Source organism: Pelodiscus sinensis, chromosome 5 (assembly GCF_049634645.1).
Source record: "Pelodiscus sinensis isolate JC-2024 chromosome 5, ASM4963464v1, whole genome shotgun sequence".
In the NCBI taxonomy this organism is placed as follows: Eukaryota; Metazoa; Chordata; order Testudines; family Trionychidae; genus Pelodiscus; species Pelodiscus sinensis.
The window spans coordinates 120,163,170-120,189,519 of NC_134715.1; the positions used below are offsets into that span (position 1 = coordinate 120,163,170).

Genomic DNA, 26,350 nt, shown 5'->3' on the forward strand with positions numbered 1-26,350 from the left:
TTACAGTGGATGAGAAGCTGGATATGAGTCAACAGTGTGCCCTTGTAGCCAAGAAGGCTAATGGCATATTAGGATGCATTAAGAGGAGCATTGCCAGCAGATCCAGAGATGTCATTATTCCCCTTTATTCGGCTTTGGTGAGGCCACATCTGGAGTACTGTGTCCAGTTCTGGGCCCCCCACTACAAAAAGGATGCGGACGCATTGGAGAGGGTCCAGCGGAGGGCAACCAAAATGATTAGGGGTCTGGAGCATATGACCTACGAGGAGAGGCTGAGGGACTTGGGTCTGTTTAGTCTGCAGAAGCGAAGAGTGAGGGGGGACTTGATAGCAGCCTTCAACTTCCTGAAGGGAGGTTCCAAAGAGGATGGAGAGAGGCTGTTCTCAGTAGTGACAGATGGCAGAACAAGGAGCAATGGTCTCAAGTTGTGGTGGGAGAGGTCCAGATTGGATATTAGGAAAAACTATTTTACTAGGAGGGTAGTGAAGCATTGGAATGGGTTACCTAGGGAAGTAGTGGAGTCTCCATCCCTAGAGGTGTTTAAGTCTCGGCTTGACAAAGCCCTGGCCGGGTTGATTTAGATGGGATTGGTCCTGCCTAGAGCGGAGGGCTGGACTTGACGACCTTCTGAGGTCTCTTCCAGTACTGATTCTATGATAAGGGGATGGTTGGATGAAATAACATGATCTTGGTAACTAATTGACCATTCATTTCCAGTTGGAAATAGGTCAATGGAGGGATGATAGGAGTTGCTATAGGGAACTTTCTGGGTGTCTGGCTGGTGAGTCTTGCCCACATGCTCAGGGTTTAGCTGATCGCCATATTTGGGGTCAGGAAGGAATTTTCCTCCAGGGTAGATTGGCAGAGGCCCTGGAGGTTTTTCGCCTTCCTCTGTAGCATTGGGCACAGATCACAGCTGAAGGACTCTCTGCATGTTGGGGCCTTCAAAGTATTGGAAGGCTTCAATATCTGAGACATAGGTGAGAGGATTATTCTAAGAGGGGTGGGCGAGATTCTGTGGCTTGCACGGTGCAGGGGGTCAGACTAGATGATCATAATGGTCCCTTCTGACCTTAAAGTCTATGAGTCTATGAGACTGAGTGTGAAGGTCCCTTTTGGCCCCAATGGAATGTACAGCCGCATGGGGCTCACACCTTTAGTATTAACTGGTTATGTTTTGGGGTGGGAGTTAGTTAATGCTGGGCCTGCATTACAAAGTTTGAATTTGGCTCTGAGGCCAATTATTTATTGACCGTTTTATAACTTTTTACAAAGAGGTCGGAAAAAACGATGTGGTGAGAAACAAACACCCTTTTCATAGTTTTTTTGGCCTGGGAACTTGTCATTTTAGATGCTGTGGCATGGCACCTGGAATCATTATTATCTATATTGTGGTAATGCCCAAAGGCCTCCACTGAGATCAGAGCTCTACTACACCAGACATTGTACAAACATGTAATCATCACCCCCTGTCCTGAAGAGCTTAAAATCAAAACAAAGATGTATCAGGTGAGGAAGGAGGATGCAGTTGGGTAGGGTGCTAGCTTGGGACCCCTGGCTTAAGTTTCTAGCTCTGCCACAGACCTCAGTGCCCTTGGTCAAGTTCCTTACATCTAGATCTTTAAAGGTAGTTATGCAGTTAAGGATGCAAATACTGTAGTGAGATTTTTCAGAAGTGCCTACTTACCCAACTCCCATTGGGAGCTGCCCTTTAGCCTCACTATGGAGTGTCTCTGTTCCTCATCTATGAAAAGGGGAGCTGGCCTAGCTCACAGAGGTGCTGTGAGGATAAGTGCAGTCGAAGATTGTAAAGTATTACCATACCACAGGAATGTGATTATATTACTAAGATTTGTTCCACACTGTGATAAAAGTTGGAGAACCTCTAAACTAAAACGTCCTTAGTTTTGACCCAGGAGACCAGACTAACGATCCCTTCTGAAAACTCCTGGATCTGAAACTATTCAATACTTTCATTTATGCTGTCAAAGTATACAATGGAGAAGAGTGTATGCTTGTAAAATTGGCAGATGCCAACTAACTGGGAGGGGTTGCAAGCACTTTAGAGGACACCCTTAGAATTTAAATGAACCTTAATAAACTGGAGACTTGGTCTGAAAGCAACAAGATGACATTCAGTAAAGACAAGTGCAAATTACTATGCTTAGGAAGCAATAATCAAATATGCATCTTCAAAAAGCGGAGTAACTGGACAGGTGGTAGTACTGCTAGAAAGGAGCCGGAAGTTATAATGGTTTGCAAATTGAATATGAAAAAAGTGTGATATGGTTGCCAAAAAGGTTAATATTCTGGGTTGCATTGACAGGATATATAAAGCACAGGGGATAATATATTAAGGACTTCTATAAAAAAGATAATAATAAATTCTAGGGGCCACTGAAGATTGGACAAGGCGTAATGGCTTTAATTTACAATGAAGATTTAGGTAAAAAGCTTTTACTAACTATTCAGGTAGTTAAGATCTGGAATAGGGTTCCAAGGGAGGCTGTGGGCTCCCCATCTCTGAGAGGGTTTTAAGAACAGGTTAGACCAGGCCTGGGTCAAATATGACCTGTGGGCCGGATCCAGTTCACCAAGCCACTGGGTCTGGCCTGAGGACGCAGTGGGGAGCCCCTTGCCTTGCCCCACCTACATGCTACTCAGAAAAGCAGCTGCTGGGCACTTTCTCATTCAAAACTGAGAGTCCAGGGGGAGGGGGAAGGCTTCAGGCCCCCACCTCCAACATAATTCTATTGGCTGGTTTCTGACCATCCCTGCAGCCTGTGTGGGGACAGGGCAGGCAGGCTGGCTGGCTGCCTGCCTACAGGCCTGCCTGCCTGATAACTATGCTGGGTTGCTGGCCAGGAGTCATCCAGGTAAGTCTCCTGGCCAGAGCCTGCCTCTGGCACCCAAGCCCCTCCCTTCCAAAACACTCTGCCCCACTACTCCACGTACTCAAACCTTCTGTCCCCTCCTGCACTTGTATCCCCTCCCAGATCTGGCACCCCAATTTCCTGCCCCAGATCACAACCCTGCCCTAGGTCACAACCCGAACTCCTGCACCCTAATCCACTGCCGTAGGTCACAGTCCCCTCCTACCCTAGGTCACATCCCAAACTGCTGTACCCCAGTTCCTTGCTCTAGGCCACAAACCAAACCCCTGCACTCCAAGTCACAACCCCTTCCTGTCCTAGGTCACAACCCAAATCCCTGCACCCCAGTCCTGTGCCCCAGGTCACAACTGCCTCCTTCACGCAAACTCCTTCTCAGACCCCACACTCCCTGCTGCACCCCAGTCCCTTACCCCAAGCTCCTTTCCACACCCTACCTCCATCCCAGACCCTGCACTTCCTCCATTTGTATCATGGAATAGTGCAGCCTTTGACCACTTTACAAATTCTTGGAGTGGCCCCCTCCCCCATAAAAAATTATTGCCCGTCCCTGGGTTAGACAAACACCCGTCAGGGATTGTCTGGTTTTATTTGGTCCTGCCTGAGTGCAGGGGGGCTGGATTAGATGCCTCCTCCAGGTCCCTTCCAACCCTACATCTCGATGCATTTAAAAATGATTGCTTCCAGCGAGGACTGAGGCCATGTGAGGAAGCGTGCACCATTATTACCCAGACCAAACTTGTTCTATAGATGAAGATTGGAAATCAGACCACAGGGCTGACAAGCCAGCACATACCTGTTAAACAAATGTAGGTACAGGCAGCTTGGCTGGTGATTGTTACAGGATCCAAATCTAAGCTAGAGTTCCCTTCGTCTGGAAAATCAGGATCCACTACAGAATTCACAGCGAGCTTTGCCAGCAAATTTGGCATTGCCTCTCAGTCTGTTGTGTGATTAGACTGCTCATGAGCTATCTGGACTGCTTGTCAGATTGATTTCCAGTCTTGGCTGAACCCTCTTTTATTCAGTGGGAATTTATGCATTTTTATCCATCTGAGAATGAGGTCCTGTGGGAATCATTTTTTGGCTGTAGCCACTGACCTCTCTCACCTTCAGCGTATACAGTTTTTCTCAAAGGCGGCTATTGTTTTTCCAAGTCCAAATTAAGAGTTGGGTCTACAGTAAATACATCGATCATGTACAACTAACAGTAATAAAATGTCCTTTGCACTTTTATACCACTTTCCTTAGAAGACTTACAAATCTCTGACCGAGCATTAGCCAATGGATCCTGATTCTATAAAAGAAGGGTAAGGATCACGTCTCCTCCACTGAAGCACAATGCACTCAGGGGTGGCATGCAGTAAGGGCTCAGTCCAGCCAGCTGAGTGCCTCCTGCAACTTACTGACCTGAACAGCAATCAGTGGGATTGGAAGATAGTCAACATTTATTCCAGTTCTCTAGTCATTCTACTTTATTTAAATAGTCTTTAATTTGTTCTTTCTCTATTTAAGTTTATTTTTCTTACTCCCTTGTTGTTAATATCAGTTGTGTTCAGGGATGGCCTGTCAATGTAAGTGAACTAGGCGGTCTCCTAGGGCACCAAGATAAAGGGCTGTTGAGGGCTTTGGAGGTGGGGACACCTATCGTGCATTTTGCTTAGGGCGCCAGTTGCCGGCAGCTCGGCTAGGGCCGCTCCTGATTGTGTTAAGCCTCTGGTCACAATTAACCTTTTAAACGAAGCCTTAAGTAAAATAGTCGCAGAGGGGCAGCTGTGTTAGTCTGTAACTATAAAATGAGTAGTCCTGTGGCACCTTATAAGGGCAAGTCTACACTACAGTGGTATTTCGAAATTACAAAGTGCATGTCTACACAGCAAGACATTATTTCAAAATAATTTCGAGCTAGTGGACTTCTTATTCCGACTTCTATAACCCTCATTTCACGAGGAATAAGGAAGTCAAAGGAAGAGTGTTCTTCCTTCGACTTCCTGCCAAAAGCTGAATTAAGTTATTTTTGACTTCAGCTATGCAATTGATGTAGCTGAAGTTGCATCTTTTAATTCAACCTTTTTCCTGTCAGTGTAGGCATGCCCTTAGAAACAAATCTTCTTGGATTGAGCCATTGCTTGACGGATTTCATCTTCTATGATGCCATTGGTGAGCGACTAAACCAAACCTTGATGGGCATGTTAATCGCTAAGGTGCCACAGGATTACTTGTTTTTAAGCAAAATAGGCACTAAAGACTTCAGCTTTCTTGAATTCATTAGTTGCTAGCTCTCCTCCCCACTGAGTAGTGAACTTGCACTTTCCTTCATCTTTCACTTCCTCCTTTAGTTGTCCTTTTTTTCTCATGGCACGTGTAACTCATTTTGTTCCTTAGCCTTTCTAATTGTCTCCTTTCATGATTGTGCTATTCTTTTACATTTTTTCTTAGCAATTTGTCCATGTTTCCACTTTTTGTAGGATTTCTTTTTGATTTTCAGGCCATTTAAAAGCTCCTGGTGGAACTACATTGGCCTCTTGCTCTTTCTATTTTTCCTTCATCTTGGGCTAGCTTTAATATTTGTCTCGTGGAGAAGCTACAAGCTCTCCTGAACATTTTTTCCCTTTAGATTTTCTTCCTGTTCTTATCTATCAGTTCTCTGAATTTGCTAAAATATAATGTTTTGAAGTCCAGTGTCCTTATTCTGCGGTTCTCGCTCCTCGTTGCCTTAGAATCACAAAACTTACTATTTCATGAGCATTTTCAGGCAGATTGCCCACCACAGTCAGATTCACAACCAATTCCTTCCTGTTGGTCAAAATCCAGTCTAAAATGGCTTCTCCGCTGGTTATTTCCTCCATCTTCGGAAGCAAGAAATTGTCTGCAGTACGTGCCATACCTCCCAAGCAGAGGTGCCAACAGCCTTTGCAGCTGTAGGGCAAGGGGGTGACTTTTCACTCCTGGAAAGGGCAGGGCTGGGGCAGTCTGCCGAAGTGCACCCTGCCGCCCCCCCCCCCAGCTCTCGTTGCTGCATGGATCATGCGACACAGCACATTGGTGGCAATTTAAAGGGCTAGGGGGCAATTGCCCCCTTTGCCTGCCCTGTTGGTGGGCCTGCTCACAAGCACTTATTGGACATTTTGTATTTTGACATGTTTTTCCATCTTTTCACTCTCTGGGTAGTTAAAGTTTCCCGTTCCTGTCAGGACTTGTGTTTGTGTTATTTGTCATTTGTTTTAGAAATGCCTCATCCACCACGTTCTCCTGATTTGGTGAGCTACAGGAAACCCTACCATGATGTCATCCTCCCCGCCCCCTTTTATTTCCGCCTAGAGACTTTCAACTGGACTGCTCTTATTTCCTTCAGGACCTCAGAAGCAGCATGTACATTCCAGATGTGCAGTGTAACAGCTCCTCCCTTTTTTCAGTACTAGCCCTTCCTGAACAAGTTATGCCCCTCGCTTCTAATATTTTCATTATGAGATTTAGCCCACCAAGTTGTTACAGCGATTCCAATTAAGTCTTAATTTAGCTAGGGCACTCAGATTTCCAATTCTTCCCATTTACTCACCATGCTCCTTGTATTATATACAGGCCCGCTGACAGGGGCCCCAGTGATTGTAAAGGGCCAAGGCTCCCAGCTGCTGCTGCCACTACTGTGACAATGGCGTGACCGGGAGCCCTATACATCACTGCAGGAGCACTGCATGGCATGCTCTAGATGGTGCTGAGGGCCGTGAGGGGGTTGACATGCCATGCTTGCTGCCTTGGCCCCGCCTCTTCTCCTGAGGCCCTGTCCTTTCAGGGAGCATAGAGATGCCACCCCCCACCTTGCCAAGGAGCCTGGCGTAGCTGTCGGCTCCCCTATTGTTTATGTATATAGACGTATAGCGGAGGGGGAAAGTGAACTGGTCACAGAAATTGTACCTCTCCCTGCCTTGTGGGTGGTTGTGACTTCCTATATCTGCAGCAAACGAGCAAATTTTTTAAGTTAGGAAGTCCACTGGCACCTGTCTAATTTATGGGTACAAAGACAAAATACACTAGCACAAATCAGACATTTATGCTTGTATGCGGCTCACTAGATACCTAAGTGATAATATGGACAGGCAAATACCACATTCACATTCAAATCAAGTGCCAGGGTGCATAAGTTAAGCATTCATGTGCCCCAGGACTTTGAAAATCTGCCCCCTCAATACTGAGTTGAATTTCTGCTTCTAATAAAGAGAAGGTGTATGTCTGGTGACAGAGACAATGGCATTCCAACACTGGCTGTGACACTAATCTGAGATGTAACGTTGTCTAGTTCATACTGAGCCTCTCTATGCCTCAAGTACGCTCATCTGTAAAATGTGTAAAATAATACATATTTAAATCACAGGGGTGTTGTGAGGCTTAATGTTTGTCAAATTCACTGGGGTCCTTAGAGGAATATATATTACAGAAGTGTTATAAACAAGAGCAAAACTTGGAAGCTCTGTAGATGAATGTCCTTATGATGTAATCAGCTTTGTTCATTCACATGGGAATGGCCAAATTTCAGACCTCATCTTACACTGTCACCCCAGTGTAATTGTACTGATTTTCTCCTGATCTATGCCAGGCGAATCAGGCCTCAGTCTTTAGCATCAGCTCTAGTCTTTAGGCAGTTTACCAAGAAAGTCCTTGGTTACAGGTTGAGGAGTGTAGCAGTGGTCCCTCTCTCATCGTTTCCATCCACATGTGGAATACTTTGCTTATGTGCACTGAGGCATGAGTGAATGTGCACCACCACTAGAAACAACAAAAAAAACAAACAAACGTACGTGTGAGCACTCTGCTGATCAGCTGGGCAGCATTTGATGCTTTCCTGAGTGGCTGCACAAGCGCACAGCTTACAGGGAACACTGGAATGCAGTGATATAAGCAGATAACTGGAGTTTCTGTGCTCCTTCTTGGGAAAGGAAAGAATAGCTTAGGCACCAGCCACCAGATCTGCTGCTAAAATCTATTTTTCTACTTTTCCCTCTTGGTACAGTTTGTTCATAAATGGAAATGATGTAACTATTGGAGCTGAAACACACACTGTGACAAGTAGCAAAAACTTAAATTGGCCCAGGCTGATTTGCAATACTGTTGCTCTGTTCTGGGCCTCATCCTCTGAGGCTTTTTCTTCCTCAAAGAATATGAGGCCTGATCCTTAGCTGGCATAAGTCAGCAGGGTTCCATTGAAGTCCTGGGTGATTTACATCAGTGGAGGATCTAGCCTTTGGCAGTTTTGTGTTCCTCCCCTGCCCTGCCCTCTCTTCACCCTACAGATGCACAAAGTCCAGGTCAGAAATGTGCACTTCTCTCTTTACGACTTTTGCCAGGCTCCTTTTTTTTTTCTATGGAAGTTCAGTGATATATTGCAACAACACATCTCGCATGCCAGAACAAGAAGAATGCCACTGTTGTGTAGGTAGGGAAATAGTTGTGATGCACTGAAGAGATGTTTTTTCCACCAGCGTAGCCAACCTTTACACTTAGCGTCTCATGTCGGGAGGGTGTGCCGGTGAGATAGGATGTAGACTGTGAAACTGCAGCCCCATGGAGAAAAGACAGATGGAATCCAGCTGGCGGATATCACACGCATTTTCTTGTCTGTTAGATATCACAGATCTGATAACCAAGAGAGAAAAACAAGGCTTTATAGAATGCAGATGAACAGAGGCTCCCATCTGCATGTAAAAGAAATAGTTTGCTGAATACTTGTCTTGTTAAATGACCGCTAACTCCTATGGACCCATAAAGTTAGAGTGTATCTGTTTAAAGTGCATATTTGATTGCACACGGTGCAAAATTATTGACATTCTGTGCCTTTTATTAGCCTCATTTCATTTAATAAAATGCCCCATATCAGATTCATATTGATAACAAGGGACAGTAAAATGAAGAGCTGGCTGAATGTATACCAACTTGCTTGAATCTCTGGCATGTTTTATAGTCACGCCTGTCCAAATCTGCTTAAAATAAAAATATGCATCAAAGGTAGAAACTTGGGAATTATGTGCTAAGAGAGGTGTAGTCAAGTGGTGAGAGCCAGAGAATGATGATAGAGAATTCCTAGCTCTGACACTAACTTATGACCTCAGGTTAGCCCCTTTGGGTACGCCTACACTACAAGACAAAGTCAAATTAAGATAGGCAACCTCAGCTACATTAACTGCTACACTGCATAAAGTCAAATAAGAACACTTTATCTTTGATGTCCTTTACTCCTCGCGGAAGCAGGGTTACCTCCTGTGCTTTCCCACTTTGTATAGCACTGAGAAACTTAATTAAGGCTTGCCTTTTGTAAAAAATCATGTTGTATCCTTAATAGAAGTGTAAGATATTCATCCTTATGAGAGAGAATGTCCAATTTAGTGATCTAGGACCTCATGAGCTGCCGTCTGGTATTTCTGACAATGTAGAGAATAAAACAAGATGTGACCTAAGTTAGATGCCTCATACTAATGGTGGGTCTCATTCTGCACTAATTTTAAGTGGTATCGCAGAGGATGGCAAGTCCAGCAGAATTTGGCATTACATCTGTTTAGATTCCCTTAGACCTACTAACATCTAAGGGAGACCAAGTTGGTCTTAATTATATGCAGAGGCAATGGATGAAAGGGAAAGACGGTGTAATGTAAAGTAGCTCCTATGCTAATAATCTCTTTTAGCCTTTTTATCTGTGCATTGGGTATGTTCCGTTGCTAATCTGCATTACATATTGGTTGAGTGGATGCAAATTAGGCCAGCTGAGTATAAGGGAGTCTGTTGGTGTGAGGAAGTTTACACCACTCTAGATATTGCCTCTGAATTTGGTCCATTGTTTCAAAACCAATTAAATCTACCTAGAATTCATAAGAACATGGCCAATGAACATTTCATTGGGTTCACTTCAGAGGGAGCAGCAGAACCTATCTTCAATGGATTTAGACTCTTAAAAGAATAATTGTGATACACATGGGACCATAGGTTTGGCTTAGAAGATGAGACCATTAGGGCCTGTATCACGTCTCCAGCAGTGGCTACTATCTGTTGCTTCAGAGCAAATGGAAAGCTTCCCATAATGCACTGCGAGTCCCCACTAATTTGGGGGTGACTCTACTTTTGGGCTGCTAAACCCAAGAGAACTAATTGGACTGGAATAGGAAGCTTGAATTGGGCACCCCAAACCAGTGCCTACTTTTGAGAAAATTTTCTCTTAGCAACTTGTAAACAAGAGAAAAACTCTAATCATGTGTTCTAAGCTGTTAAAATTAGTTTTTGACACATTTGTTGGCATTCCAGCAGTATATTATATTATCATTAGGAATTATCAGCACAGAAATAAAAATAAAAAATACCCTCTTTAGCAATATTTCCTCTATTTTTCCATCCACGTGTGAAATAAATTTTGTTAAATGTACAGATGCATATATAGATGTGCACCACCAAAAGAAACACATGCTGCTGGCCATGGGCAGCTGTGGGTGCTCTGCTAATCAGCTGGGCAGCATGTGAATCTCTCCTGGGTGGCTACCTAAGAGCTCAACTTACAGGGAACACAGCTCTCAAGGGCTATGTCTACACTACACTGTTCTTCTGGAAAAAGCGACGCAAATTGCAGCTACGCGCTGTTCTTCCAGAAGAAGCTACACAAAAATTGCCATTTGTGTAGCTTTTTCCACTTCATTTTTTAGAACAGGCTTTTCCGACATTTGGTCCATCTACACTGGGCCAAATGTCAGAACCCCCGCCTTTTTCTGAACATCCTTTCTTCTTTGTAAAACGAGGTTTACAGGGATGACGAAAAAGCACGTCAGCTCTTCCAAAAAAAATTTCGGAAGAGCAAACACATTCCCTGGATGCGGCAGAGTTTTTCCGGGATGCCTCTGGTATCCTGGAAAACTCTGTAGTGTAGACATAACCTAGGTAATTATCTACTGACGTTTATTGTCTATGTAGCTTTGTGACTGTAACAGGTTACTATGTGTCTTGATTTTTACTTCTGTTTAGATTCTATTTATTTAGGTTCTTCTATTGCTCCCCATCACTGTACAGAATGCAAGTGATGTGGATATACATACATACACAGATTTTTTCCATTGCTAAGAAGTCATCATTGTGCCGTTAATGGTTCCTGGTTTCATCTAATTTCTGCTCATCCTGGGAACAAAAGGCCCCTTATCAACTGCATCTCTGTTTTCTTTCCAAGTCATCGTGCATCTGATATACTTTCCCCCCTGATGTTTCAGGTAAAAATCAAGAAAGACCTGCTTTCCCCACTGATTATGAATATATTTTCTTGGCAGACAAGGTTTTCATCATTCTCTTAACAAGCTAGCCAGAGAAGCAGAAATTAGATTAGAAATGCATCTTTTGTGGGCAATTGCTTCCTGTGTCTTTTCAATTTTGTTTTGAGTGTTGCCATTGTACTTCCTGAATGCAGCCTAGTGACCCTACAATCATTACTTTCCCATTTTCATCCAATAAAGATTGTAGAGGTTATAGTATTGCTGGCTAATACAATATATTCAGGGCTTTGCAACATTCTTTATCAGTGGCCATTTTCATTGTTTTCCCATTCAGGTTTCAAGGGTCTGTGGCTTATCTGCCCTTTTCCCTCTTACTCTTGTATTCCTGGGTTGATTTAGAATTAAAAGGTTCTGGGAAAGGAAAGGGCATAAAAAGGCCACATCTATAATGCTTGTTAATGCATGGAAGGGTTCCCCAGCAACATGCATACTAGGGAGGATTTCCTGTTTTGTTTCTTTAAATACATTTCATGCATCATGACGTACTAATTTTAAACATCAACAATTCACAGCCAAACCATGTATTGGTTTTGTTCAGAATGGAAAAACTGAAATTATCTTTAATTATATATAACTATCCTGATAAATTTGGCATTAAAACCCTCACGCCAAATCAGGGTATGTTTTGTAACAATCACACATGCCCATGTGAGTTCTTCACTGTGTTTGGGAACAAGGCTAGTTTAAAGTCAGTTGGTCTGGAGAGATCACGAGTTTCCACTTCGCTCACTGCCCAGACTAGCACGCTCACTAGAATGAGAATCGCTTTTAAGTCAGAATCACTGGTCTGGTAGGCCTGATCTGGCACCTTTAGACTTTTTGCCATTGATTTTCCCGTGCCACAATTAGTCCCGGGCCTTACACACAGGTGAGGGGTTATAGAACCTAAAATCACCTACCCTGAACGGGTTCTCCCAGTCCCAAAGAACCAGCCACAATTTCCCGGTCACTTTAGATCTTACCACAAGATCACGCTGTGCCAATCCTTTAGACTCTAAAGTCTAAAGGCTTATTAATAAAAGTATGAGAGTAAGGTTGTTAAGGAGAATACATTACGGCTACGTCTACACTGACATGATTTTCCGAAAATGCTTTGAACGGAAAAGTTTTCCATTAAAAGCATTTTTGGAAAAGCACGTCTAGATTAGCAGGATGCTTTTCCGCAAAAGCATTTTTTGCGGAAAAGCGTCCGTGGCCAATCTAGATGCGGATCGCCATTTTCGCGATCGGGGCTTTTTTGCGTAAAACACTACTGTGCTGTTTACACTGGCCCTTTTGTGCAAAAGTCTTTTGGAAAAAGACTTTTGCCCAAACGGGAGCAGCATAGTATTTCCGGAAAAGCACTGACGATCTTACATGAGATCGTCAGTGCTTTTCCGGAAATTCAAACGGCCAGTGTAGACAGCTGGCAAGCTTTTCCTCAAAATCACATGATTTTGCGGAAAAACTTGCCAGTTTAGACACAGCCTTCATGTACCAATCACCAAGTTCTTTCAGCAGAGATGTTATAAACTGCTAGCTTAAAAGTCTCTGGGTACATCCTATGTCAGGATGGGTCAATAATCCTTCCTGGTTCTCTGTCCCTCGCAAGGCTGCATCTAGGATCAGTAGCAGAATTGAAGACAAAATGGAGTCTGCCTCACTTTATATCCATTTCTGGTACCTTACAGGCTGGAGCCTGTCACATGATCAAGTCACCTGTCTGTGTTTCACATGCTGGCAGCCATTATGCCCTGATTGGTTGCAGGTTTCCAGACGCATTCCTCAGGTGGGTATGGGCCACCTTGAGAGCCATTGTCCTTGGAGCCCTGCTAATTAGCATAGTCATTGACTGAACAATTGTTCTTTACAACATGCAGTCCAGGCCCATTGCTCTGTCTCAGGCAGAAAACATTTACAGTACAAGCACAGATCTCGTATTCATAACCCATACAGACATCATACAAATACATGAGTAGCATACATAGAATCAGTAGAACATAAGCTTTCATTTGACACCTCACATAGCCCCCTTTCTATAGAGTTTGGGGCAAACACCCCCCAGTGGGTGCAGCAGTGATCTCCTCCCCTTAAAATCCAATAACATGACAGAAATGAAAGCCACTCAAAAAGGAAGTTAGTCGTGGCTGATGAATGGCGTCACATACCCTGCTCTTGTCTGATCTCTTCATTAGAACCCATTGGAAGAGCCGTTACTGCAAAGGCTTTTCACCATACAATCGATTGAGCAGAACCAGTTTCTCAGTAGACGAAGATGATCACCTCAGCCTGGATAATGTCCACATCTGAAAATAGGCCTTCAGTGCTCTGGATGCCTGTGCACTTAGAGAAAGTGTTAGAATCATTCAAAATGCAAGCAACTTTTAAAGGACCCCACTGAAAGCATGACCAGAATTTAGCACCTGTTTTTCAGTCTCCTTAATCTTAATCTTTAGCCATAAGGCTGCCATTCCCTTAGAAAAAGCCTGCAGAAAGTGCTACATTTATAAACCTCCTTCCTTCTTTTTCCATTTTCTTTTGTTTCCCAACTGGTGTGGAAAGGAAACATAAAATATTGACAAACCCAGCACAAGTTGAAAGAAAAACATCCTCAAGACTCAGGAGGAAGAAGATCAACATGAAGTATGGTTAGATGTTTCATCTTGACTGCTCCTTCTAGAGACAAGAAATAACACTCCAGTCATCTGAAGAAGTGGGCTGTGCCCACGAAAGCTCATGATACCATCTACATGTTTTGTTAATCTTTAAAGTGCTACCAGACCATTTGTTGTTTTTAAAGTTTTTGCTCTGAAGAGGTAGGGGAGCAAATGTGGTGTACTAAAGGGCTCTTTAATTTAGCAGAGAAAAGCATGGCAAGAGCAGTGACTGGATATTAATACCAGATATGTTCAGATTAGGAAATAAACCATTAGGCTGTGTCTAGACTGGCCAGTTTTTCCGGAAAATCAGCCGCTTTTCTTGAAAAACTTGCCAGCTGTCTACACTGGCCGCTTGAATTTCTGCAAAAGCACTGACTTCCTACTGTACGACATCAGTGCTTTTTGCGGAAATACTATGCTGCTCCCGTTTGGGCAAAAGTCCCTTTGCGCAAAACTTTTGCACAAAAGGGCCAGTGTAGACAGTTGAGATTTGTTTTCCGCAAAAAAGCCCTGATCGCGAAAATGGTGATCGGGGCTTTTTTGTGCAAAAGCTCGTCTAGATTGGCCATGGACGCTTTTCTGCAAAAAGTGCTTTTGTGGAAAAGCGACAATGCCAATCTAGATGCTCTGTTCTGAAAATGCTTTTAACGGAAAACTTTTCTGTTAAAAGCATCTCCGGAAAATCATGCCAGTCTAGACGCAGCCTTAGTGATTAGAACAAACCTCCAAGGGAACTGGTGGATGCTCCATCTCTTGCTGTCTTCAACTCAAGCCTTTTTAGCGTATAGGTTTTCGTCAAACACGAGTTACTGGGCTCAACTCAGAGGAAAGCAGGTGATAGTCCCTTCTGCCTTTAAAATGTATGACTTTATGGGCGTGTCTAGGAAAGCTGGTTAAGGAAGTGAGTAGGGAGGCAGGAGACTTGTGTTCAATTGCTAGCTCTAACACAGCTTCTCCCCATGACATAGGGCAAGTTCTGTGTACCTTCGTTCCTCATCTGGAAGTTTAGTTTAGCTTGCAAGCTCTTTGGGACAGGAACTGTCACTTATGTATATGTAAGTGCAGGCCCACTGATGGGGGATGGGGCAAAGGGCGGGGGTGGGAGGGAACTGTCCTGGGGCCCAGGGCTCCCAGTCACTGCTGCTGCTACTGGACCCGAGGGCCCTTTGAATCACTGCTAGAACCCCGTGCAGGCAGCGCTGAGGGTTGCTAGGGGGAGCCGCGATGCACTCCGGGCAGTGCTGAAGGCTTTCTCAGGAAGGCTAGCCCTAACCCCGCCCCTTCTGCCTGAGGCTCCGCCCCTTCATATGTGCAGTGCTCCCCCCACCCTCCTTGCTCAGGGGCCCAGCAGCTGTCGGTCCCACTATGTAAGTGCTAGTATAATGGCATCCAATCTCTGCAGATATTGGGGCAGAAAAATCCTTAGCTTTGACTGGTGGCCTCCCAGCTGAAGTGAAGAGATGACACTCTCACTCTGCCGGGGTCAGGGAATGCTGATTTATCATCAGGATACCACTTCATGAAAATAGTGTCTGAGGGCTCCTCCCGAGGAAGTGTTCAGCTTCCTTGAATGGAATTTTTTCAATGCAGGCTCCTTCCTCTTGGAATGACAACAGTCAAATGATCAGCCGGCTTTAGCTGCATGCTGCACAACGAGACACCGTTTTGCAGTTACTGATCTGAGGGAGTTTATGTACCGCCAAGAATGGAAAGATCATCTGAACTGCAGGAAGGATTTCAAATCACGCTCCAGATCACTGGAAAGGTTGCAGCCCTGTTCACTTTCCCAGTTGATTCTACCCATAAGACAATAAGTGGCGTGCCTCTGCTGGTGGCGAGATATATTTCTAGCTGTGCACTTTGCTCATTGCCAGTGCTGAAATAGGGCCTTGGACTCTCCCCGGCTACAGCAAACAGACCTAGCAAGTGGACTGATGAGCAGTTGCTATCCTCTGGCTCAGCCAGTAGGAGCCACACTGTTCCAGCTGGAAGTCTCTGCTTGGAACAGCTTATTCTCTGCACTCTGTCTCGGTGAAATAGTAACGGCTCTGTGCCTCCTGAGGTAAGCCAGTGGTCAATGAGTGTTACAACCTCCACTATGTGCCTAAACCACAGAGAACAGGAGTTCGTTATACTTTTAGCTATGCAACCTGGATGTACCCGGACATCCTCTTTAGCCCTGGAGGTCCCTGCTTCACACACTGGTATTGGTTAAGATAGCAGTGTCATTCTTACATCTACTCTGGCTGATTCCTCTGCCTAAATAGCTAGGGTTTGTCATCAGCAAACTCTCTAGTTCCACCTCAGGACATAAATCCAGCATTACTATGTCTAGAGAGAGGAAGAAATAATCTTCCAAGCTGGGGATTTCTCTGGTGTTATCTATAGGACTGGCCGGCACTTCTGGAATGAGGCAGATCATTGCATTGGGAGGTGTGGGAAGGACTGAGGGGAGAGGCAGCTGGGCAGGGGGAGGAATGGATCGGAAATAAAGTAAGATACGACTCAGGGAAGCTGGTAGACACATCCACGCTACTCTACCAATGCCCTGTTGGCACAGTGCCTTTGGCTAGGAGCCTTTTAATCTACTGCCGCTTGCCTGTGATACACTTCTGTCTGCTTTCTCATGGCCACAGCAAACCTTTCTGTTGCACTAATCTCATTTTACAGCTGCACGCCTTAAAACAGTGCTAGTGACACTGCTCTGCGGATTCTGCTGGGAGTGATGATAAGTGCATTGCGGGAGAGTCTTTGTAGGCCAGCTAAATGTGGCTGAACTTAGTGCAGCAGACCGGAAGGCACGTGGCATGTTATATGAGCACGTCAGGAATATTCTGCTCAGGTCCCGCTTATAAAAGGAAATGAAACCCTCAATGAGGGAGCGCTTCCTTCTTTTGGAGAGCAGGGTTTTTGCCAAAGGAGGCTGGAATAATGTAGACGTGGTGGCAGGGTCCTTCACCCCGCAGTATCCCATCAGGCAGTGGTGCCAGGCCTCTGCCCTCCAGTTAGTCACAAGGTTGTTCAGTCTCAGGTTTCATTCCCTGGCAGTGAGCCACATGGCAGCTGTGTGTCCCAGGCCTTGCCCCCAGCAGTATTTCAGCAGGCTGCTCACTGCCAGGTGTCCAACCCACCCCCTAACCCTTCAGCTGGCACTAGGTGCAGGAAATGATCTCTTTGAACTTGGGGGAGGGAACCAGTCAACAAAGGACAATCTGCAAAATCTGGAGTAGCTGCGAGATGCATGAAGTGCTTCACAGTCCGCGTATATGAAAAACCACGGAGATACAGAGCCATGCGGGGTGGAGGAGGAGGTGGGCTGCAGCACCTTGCATGCCGCACCAAGACAGGAGAAGGGAAATGGTGGTTATGGACCACTGGGAAATCCCTAGTGCATCTGTAGTGCGCATGCAGCGTGCATGGGACATAACTTTCACGGCCTCCTGTGGGAAGACCCATCCTTTCACAGTGGCTAGATTTTGCCTAGCTGAAGCAGGCCTTTTCTGTGACAAGGAATGGTATAAGAACCATGACAGTGGATAGAAAAGGCAAGGACTCTTCTCCCTGAGCCTGTACTGCTCCACTCCATCATCAGGGGCCTGGCACAACAGAAGTCCCTGCACTGGGTGGTAGCATGTGGATTTCTCTGGCCTCGTTTCTGTTGAGAGACAGTCACCTAAAGGGAGGGATGAAGAGTAGGTAGTGCTACAGAACTGCACTGATTCCTCTGACTGCAGAGCTGGGAACAGAGATGCAGCCGTGTTAGTCTGGTCTAGCTGAAACAAAAAACAGGCCTATGTAGCACTTTAAAGACTAACAAGATGGTTTATTAGGTGATGAGCTTTCGTGGGCCAGACCCACTTCCTCAGATCAAATTGTGGAAGAAAATAGGCATGACCATATATACCAAAGGGATACAATAAAAAAAAAGTGAACACATATAAAAAGGACAAATCAGTTTCAGAACAGAGGGCGTTTGGGGTGGGGGAAGGTAAATGTCTGTGAGCTAATGATATTAGAGGTGATAATTGGGGAAGCTATCTTTGTAATGGGTAAGAGCTGCGGTTTGCCATCAGCACACTCTCCAGTTCCACCTCAGGATGTGAATTCAGCATTAGCTGTGTCTAAAGAGAAGAGGAAGAAATAACCTTCCAGGCTTGGGGTTTCTCTAGCTAGCTACAGGACTAGCAGGCTCTTGCGGAATGAGGCAGATCATTGCACTGGGAGGTGTGGGAAGGACTAAGTGAGGGGAGCGGCAGCTGGGCAGGGGGAGGAATGGGTCAGAAATATGGTAAGACATGGTAAGAGCCAGGGGAACATGTATAAGGCTTTGGCGGTGAGAACACCCTCACTCGGTGCTGGGGGTGGGAAACACAAACCCTCTAGGAACTGGACCGCTGGGCATAGGTGACTGGTGCCTGTAGGAGAGGGAGTGCACTTCCGCTCTGAGGAAGAGGGGGTAGGTACGAAGGAGCACCCGATTTAGCAGTACAGTTTTGGTGGGGGCACAGAAGGGCAGTGCATTCTCTGTGTGCTACTAGAAGTCACCTTTGCCTCCAGGGACAATTGCCAAGGCTGGTGTTTTGCTAACATCACCGGCAGTAGGCCACTGCCTGAATGGCAGGCTGCGGCTCTCAGCGGCAAGGTATTCATTTTAGCTAGGTCAGAAGGCTATAGGGCCGAGTCGGCACAGCTGTGGCTCCAGGTCATTTAGACCATCCCCTTTGGGAGGGATGGAGCTCAAAAGCAAACTCTGGGAATGAGATTGTAAGTTGAAAGTGACCCATGTGTTTCCAGTTTAAATCAACACTATCTTACAGCATTTGGCCAAACCCAAAAGAAGAATAAACAAAGGACAGGGTCAAATCTCAGCCCCAGAGGAGAATGAACAGACTCTTTGCATCAGCCCCTGGATGTGGGAATATCCTGGCCCTAGCTGGCCCTTCAGTGGCATCAGTAAAAATAACTAGGTTCTAAAGCCTGGTGCCGGAGGTCATGCCCTTGCTGCTCAGAAGGGAGAGCAAGATTCATCTTGTTCCCCCCGCTGTCTGTTTGAGAGCCATGCAGTTAATAAAGACCTCCAGTTACTATCTATGCTATTGCCTCATGTGTAACTGGCAAACCCAATGAGCTGGATTTCCAGCATGAGGAGTAGGTAGTTCGAATTAGGCTTTCTAATTCGAACTACCATTACACAACGTTCCACGAGGTGAGAAAGCCTAATTCGAACTACCTACTCAGTGCCGCGTGTAGCCGCAGGCACGGAGTCCGCACTAACGGGGATTTAAAAATGGTGGCGCCCGGCAAGATGCAAATGAAGCCCGGGATATTTAAATCCCAGGCTTCATTTGCAACTTCGATTGCCTACATTAACCACCCTAGTTCGAACTAGGGTGGTAGTGTAGACGTACCCTCAGTTATTCCTTCTCAGTGCCTGCTGGGCTCTAAGTCAAGATAGTACGTCCACAGTAGGGATAGATTTTCTAGGCTTGGGAATGCTAGAGATCCAAATTTTGCAATCTTTCAATGTTCAGAAAAGCGTAATGAGAGATTTCTGGCTCCTGTGTGATTTGTGAGACTGTAAAATGGAGCCAAGTACTTCACAAGGAGCATTAGAAATATCTGAGCAGCTCATCTTTTACTCTTCTTATATAATGGGAATAAGTAGCATCCAAATACACCAGGAGAGCAGGGAAAGAGGCTGGTGTTGGAGGGCAATCGTGTTCGGACATTGACTGTCCCTAATTTCCCACAGGAAATGACCCTGTGAATATTACTGCTAAGGTAGATCAGAGCAGCCCTGAGGTTTCTGTAACTCAGATTGCATCAACTCCTTATTGTCCTTTGTGGATCAAGGGTCAAATTCAGACCTTGTTTAAGTTGGCGCAAAACCACTGATCAGTGCACACACACGTAGAGAGAGATTTGAAGACAGATGGATGAAGAAAGAATACATTGGGAATGTGGTTAGCGACAGAGATGGATGAAGATGTATATTTGCTGCTATTTCATTTTTGTATAAACTGTAATGTTTGTGTCTCTTTTCATTTTCACCCACGTGCCGGTAGCTCCATTATCCAGTAGTTGTTGCCATCCATAATTATTGGAAAGACTCTACTGCTGCACTGCACAGGATAGTGTTTACTCTGTTTTTCACCACCTGCAGCAGCTGGATCTGAATCTGTAACCTCCTCATCTTCATTTTATTCCTACCAAAACAATAAAGTTAATGCCATAGTTACAAAGTCCTTCAACTGCCTGAGAATGAAAGATTTATGCCCTTTAATATATGTCTAGCCCTTCATTGTTCTTTCATTGTGTTTGCCTGGAAGTTACGACTTCTCTCCATTTAATTTTTAGTACGGCTTTAGCCTCACCTCACCCAATGCCAGAAATACTGTAAAAGCATTGACTGTTTCCATGAATTCACCAGCTCCTGGCAAGTGTAGCATGTTGTGAGCATGGCTTGTCTTTATTGCATGAATATTTAGCACAACATGCTCTTATGTTTTCACAAGACGAGAAACACTCCTTTAAGGCAAGGCAAAGTTTTAATCTTTGTGAGGCACATACTAGAGCTGGGGCAAAGACTGTAAAATCCCAGCTGAATTACATTTTATACTTTGCTCATCATCATGGTATCTACATGACTAGGGATTATTAACCAATTTTTATGGGCAGGGAACTGAGGCACAAAGTGTCTTGGCCAAGATCAGATCATGCTGTGTCTTGCCTAGGAAAAGTGATTGAGTTTAGGTTGGTCTTCATGTAACCTAGCTAAACCCAATCTAAAATTATTTTGTGTGGCTGCTAGATCTTGCTTGTTTGTTGTGTGCCTGGATCTACCCCTTCCACCTTCTTCTCATGCATCTCTGCCTCTTCCCCCAGTCAAAACAGTAGGTCCAGGTGTTGACTGGCATGCCTGGCCGCAAAGGGAACCAGCCTAAAGGAACGTCTCCCTAACTGCCTTTGCCATTGGGGTTTGGCCCAGCCCCTTAGGAGAAATAAAACTGACTAAAATGTGGGTGCTAACAAGCAGGACTTTTATTTAACAGTTCAAATAAAGTAGATGAAAGGTAAACCAGAAGGTAAAGAGCATGCCCCCCCTCCCCACAACACAACGGTGGCACATTGACTGCGACTCAGGTGATTTGTGATTTCCCTTCCCCAGGATGGGACCTGGGTGAGAAAATGGAGGATTATGAAACCACGACCATCTCCTGCAGCTTGCAGGCCCTCACAGTGGTGGGACAGCTCCGGATTCCAGCTCCAGAGGGTATCACAGGTGAACAGTGAACAGGCTGCATCAACTCTGCTCTGGTGATGGTCAGTCCACTCCCTTCTCTGTGCTGTCATGGGTGTGTGTACATCCTCGATGATGAGGGGTGGCAGCTGTAGCACACCCCTCGCATGCAGGTAGGTTCACCTCTCCACAACCGAAATGTATCTGCGGGTGTTGGCATACCCCTCTAAGTAGCTCCAGACTCTGCCACTCAGAAGGGCAGCCCCTTAGAACCAAAGAGGCAGCCCTTACATCAACTACTGTTGCTGGGCAGAACCTAGGTCATGTGTCTGTCTAGCTTTCCTGCCAAAACATCTAAAGAGCGGGGAAGTGCTAAAAGCGGGAAAACACCCTCAGGGGAGGAAGGAGAAGGTCAGCCAAGATGGAGTCCATGCTGTTGTTTGGACTGTTACAAAATGGTGTACCCATGTTGTTGATTACCAGAATTTTCCCCCTCCACAGGCACACAACAAACAAGCAAGGTTTAGCAGCCACACTAAGGGTATGTCTACACTAGCTCGTTAATTCGAGGTAGGTAGGCAAATGAGGCAACCGGAGTTGCAAATGAAGCCCAGGATTTAAATATCCCAGGCTTCATTTGCATGTTTCCGTCTGGTTGCCATTTTGAAATTTCACTAGCCCGAACTCACTGCTGCGCGGCTACACGCGGCAGTGAAACATTAATTCGAACTAAGTCCTTAGTTCGAATTAACTGTTACTCCTTGTGGAAAGAGATGTAACAGTTAACTCGAACTAAGGACTTAGTTTGAGTTAACGTTTGCTGCGTATAGCCACGGTCAGTTAGTTTGGACTAAGGGGATTTAAAAATGGCACCCGGATGGGAAGATGCAAATAAAGCCCGGAATATTTAAATCCCGGGCTTGATTTGCAACTTCGAATGCCTACATTAGCCTCCCTAGTTTGAACTAGGGGGCTAGTGTAGACATACCCTAAATGAGTCTGTACAGTCACCTTTGCACAGCTGCTGAAACTGCCCGGTGATCAAAGACTTGATAAAACAACAGGGATGGCAAGTCTTATGCTGGGCCTTGCAGTCACCAAACACGGGCAGTGGAGGGACTGCTCGGGGTACCGCCCCCCGCCTCCCCGAGGCATGGGCTCTTTGCTGAAAATATACAGCTACTGCTTTACAAAAGAAAGCAGGAGTATCCCATGGATTGGAACCGCTGCCTCTAGTTAAAGAGGGAGACACGGTCCTTGGTTCTATTTCCAATTACCCTGAAAAACAATAATAAAACCAGACAATTTAAACAGCAACTGTCACTCAGAGATCCTAAAGCACCTGACTGGCTTTATAAAATTATAATAAATGAAACAGTTTGGGTCCCCACCAATTTGTGCAGGGCAGCCCATTCTGGGGTATAAGCTAGCAGCCTTGATGTATTCAAATGTATTCCCTGCTCACGGAAAGACTGTGCCACCCCACCCAGGACAAACTCCTCACAATTACGGCTCTGAAAATAAACAGGCTCCAGTGTGGCTAAATGAACAGAAATTTAATCAGCCTGATCAACACACCCAGTCCCAGTGTTCCCTGTAAGCTGTGTGGTTGTGCAGTTGTTCAGGAGCAATTCAAATGCTGCCCAGATGATTAGCAGAGCACCCATGTTTTTTTTTTACTGGTGGTGCACATTTGCACATGCCTTGGTGCACATAACAGTGGGCCAGATCTTGCACTGCAGTGCTTTGCTGTGTCCACCCCTCTGCATCCACCAGAACAAGACTGCCCTAAAGCTGGCCTTTCAGTGACATCCTGGGTGGACCAGAGCCATAGTGGCTCCTACCCTGCCCTGGGCCTAGTCTCTGATGCAGAGAATATGTGTGTGGAAATGCAGGTATGGCTGACCTCATTCATGTACCCATAAAATCTCTGGTCACCCAAATCAGCTAGTCATTTACAGCCACCTTGGGACTGGTGGCCCCTAAGACTGAGGAAGCACAAAGTTGGCATAAAGTCCTTCTTTGTCCCTCCAGCTCCTTTCTGAGCTGTGCCAAGTACGCATGAAGACTGAGTCCTGAGGCCAGCTTGTGCCTTCCAACTAATAGATTTCAAAGCTAAAAGGTGCCATAACAATCATCTAGTCAGACTTCCTGCATCACAAAGGCCATAGCACCACACCCAGTAATTTCTGTGTCAAGCCCTTCATGACTGTGTTGTTTTTAGAACCATAGCTGCATACACTCCCATTGACTTCAATAACAGCTGTTAATGTGTATCTGAGGGCTGAACATGGCCCTTGGAATTTAGCCAGGCCTAGCGAGCCTTAACACTTCTCGCCTTATCCATTATTCATGATTCATTACCCTTACCTTCATGAGAATGAGGAAAAGCGCCTAACCTTCATGAAACAATAGAAAGGAAAAATGGTGATGTTTGCCTCATATCATCCAGGTGGCATGGCGCAAAATAATGTGTCCTGTAGAAAAGCAGGCACCCTTTGTTTATTTGTCAGACAATTCCGAGGTATGAATATGCAGCAAAGAAAATGAATGATGCAAGACTTAGCTAGACATGGAATTGAACCACAACAGGTAAATTTGTCCACCTAGTGGTGAAGAAAGCTGCTCATTGCTTATTTCGTTCTACTAGAAATAGGGCTTGAGAATTTTCCATTGAAACTGTTTTGGATGGTTGGGTTTTGAAGAAAAGGCCATATTTTTCACAAAAATCGTCTGTTTTTTGTGGAAAATGTTGACTTTTTGTCACATAAACCACTTCTATTTGGCTGTCTAACTTCAGGTTTGACAATTTTGGTGTAGAGTCAGAGTGGCTGACATAGAAAGCCAAGAAAGAAAATATTAGGCCAAGAGCAGAGCCTCACCACAGGGCCTAGCCATGGTGTATTGACATTTACAGGCCTCTCAAGGAGTGGTGAACACACGTCTCAAGCAGACCTACATTCATTAGCATTTCTGAGCGGTATTTCTGAGCTGATCAGTATTTTATGCTGTTGTCTGGCTATGACATCTTAATGCCTCCTTATTGATAAATCATTATGAAACAAATTGAATTTTGAGAGGTAATTCAAGCAATCTGGTTGGCTAATGCACAGGGCATTAATCGTCTAGGACTAGCCTGTGCATACTAATTGAATTGACATTGCTCATAAAAGCGAGCGAGCGAAAGAAACTACCGTACACCTATAGATTTATTTCCTTTAGTGAAGATTATAATATAGTGATAACCATTTCGGCACAGGCTATTTCCTTAGTGACCTACGAGGGCTAATGGCTTTGACTTTGCCTCTGGCCATATAAATTCCTTCTATCCAGTTATTAATCCCCCCCGAAATGTCTTCTGCCTTATTCATCATTGCTTTTAAGTTCATACTGAGAGAGGTGCCTCTCCTGATGCAATCTTCTGAATGAGGCCTTGCATGAAACCCAGACACTTTTATGGTATTTGGTATGCGTTCTATGTGCCTGGAGTCAATTAAGAGTAGCTCCAGCGTAATAATAATTTCATAATGGCTCTTACTGAAAGAGCGTGGGTGGGAAGCTACCATCCTTTGCACAAACAAGAAAGCATGCCCCTGGGATTGCAGTGAAGGAGGGAGACAGTTAATGAGGTAGGTAGCAGTCCTCTTTCATGCTATTTCCTGCCACTGGAGCTTCCCTCCTGTTTGGGCATGTGAATGACACAGGAGCCCGGCAGCTAAATAATGGGTAGGGCCCTACCAAATTCACAGTGCATGTTGGTCAATTGCATGGTCATAATATTTAGAAACTCAAGCATTTCATGATTTCAAATATTTAAATCTGAAATTTCATGATGTTGTAACTATGGGCGTCTTCACAAAAAAGGACGGTTGCGGAGCAGGGCTTGTAAGCTAATTGCGGGGGGGGGGGGATGATATTGCCACTCTTATGTCTGTGCTGCTGCTAGTGGTAGCTCTGCCTTCAGAGCTGGGTAGCTGGAGAGCAGCAGCTGCTGGCCAGAAGCCAGTGGCATGCTAGCAGCAGCACAGGAATAAGGAGGACATGGTAGGGTATTGCTAGCCTTACTTCTATGCTGCTGCCTGCAGAGGAGGGCCCTTCTCCAGCAGCCATCATTCTCCAGCCATCCAGCTCTGAAGGCAGTGCAGAAGTAAGGCTGGTGATACCACAACCGCCCTGCAATAACCTAGCAACCCCCCACGCCTCCATTTGTGTCAGAAGCCCTAGTTTGAAAACCACTGCTCTCCCCTGTGACATCTATACAGCACAGGTAACAGCATATAAAAAAAACAGCTTTCTCTGTGGAGGCCGGATTTCACAGTCCATGACATGCTTTTCATGGCTGTAAATTTGGTAGGGCCCTAATGCTGGAATAAGGTGTCGGGGCTCTAAATCCCATTCCCAATTCTTCTAGTAGCACACTATGTAACCTCTGAGCAAGTCACCTTGATGCATTCCATAATGCCAAACTTGTATTCTAATGCAAAAATCTTAACAGTGTCCGCTGTAGTGTTAAGGGAGACTAATTTCCTAATTGCCTGGAACAGGTGACAGTCACTGGTGCTGATTTGATCCTAACAAATAGGGAAGAACTGGTTGAGAATTTGAAAGTGGAAGGCAGCTTGGGTGAAAGTGATCATGAAATCATAGAGTTCATAATTCTAAGGAAGGGTGGAAGGGAGAACAGCAAAATAGAGACAATGGATTTCAGGAAGGTGGATTTTGGTAAGCTCAGAGAGCTGATAGGTAAGGTTCCATGGGGATTGAGACTGAGGGGAAAAGCAGCTGAGGAGAGTTGGCAGTTTTTCAAAGGGACATTGTTAAGGGCCCAAAAGCAAGCTATTCCACTGTGTCGGAAAGATAGAAAATACGGCAAAAGACCACCTTGGCTTAACCACGAGATCTTGCATGATCTAAAAATAAAAAAGGAGTCCTATAAAAAATGGAAAAAGGACAAATTACAAAGGAAGAATACAGGCAAACAATACAGGAATGCAGGGGCGAGATTAGAAAGGCAAAGGCACAAAATGAGCTCAAACTAGCTACGGGAATAAAGGGAAACAAGAAGACCTTTTTATAAATACATTAGAAGCAAGAGGAAGACCAAGGAGAGGGTAGGCCCACTGGTGAGTGAGGAGGGAGAAACAGTAACAGGAAACTGGGAAATGGCAGAGATGCTTAATGACTTCTTTGTTTCAGTCTTCACCGAGAAGTCTGAAGGAACGCCTAACATAGTGAATGCTAGTGGGAAGGGGGTAGGTTTAGAAGATAAAATAAAAAAAGAACAAG

At 45.1% G+C, this 26,350-nt stretch overlaps 1 long non-coding RNA gene across 3 annotated transcripts in view; it reads left to right on the forward strand.

Moving 5' to 3' along the window:
* LOC142829693 (uncharacterized) overlaps nt 1-26,350 on the forward strand; it is an 86,896-nt gene that overhangs the window by 22,635 nt on the left and 37,911 nt on the right. For 2 of the 3 annotated variants that reach the window (XR_012904421.1, XR_012904419.1), the window contains exon 1: nt 21,000-21,237. The exons of the other annotated variant lie outside the window; for it this stretch is intronic. This is a non-coding gene — a long non-coding RNA (uncharacterized LOC142829693). Of the gene's footprint in view, nt 1-20,999; nt 21,238-26,350 lie in introns of those variants that run through there. 3 annotated transcript variants of the gene reach the window in all.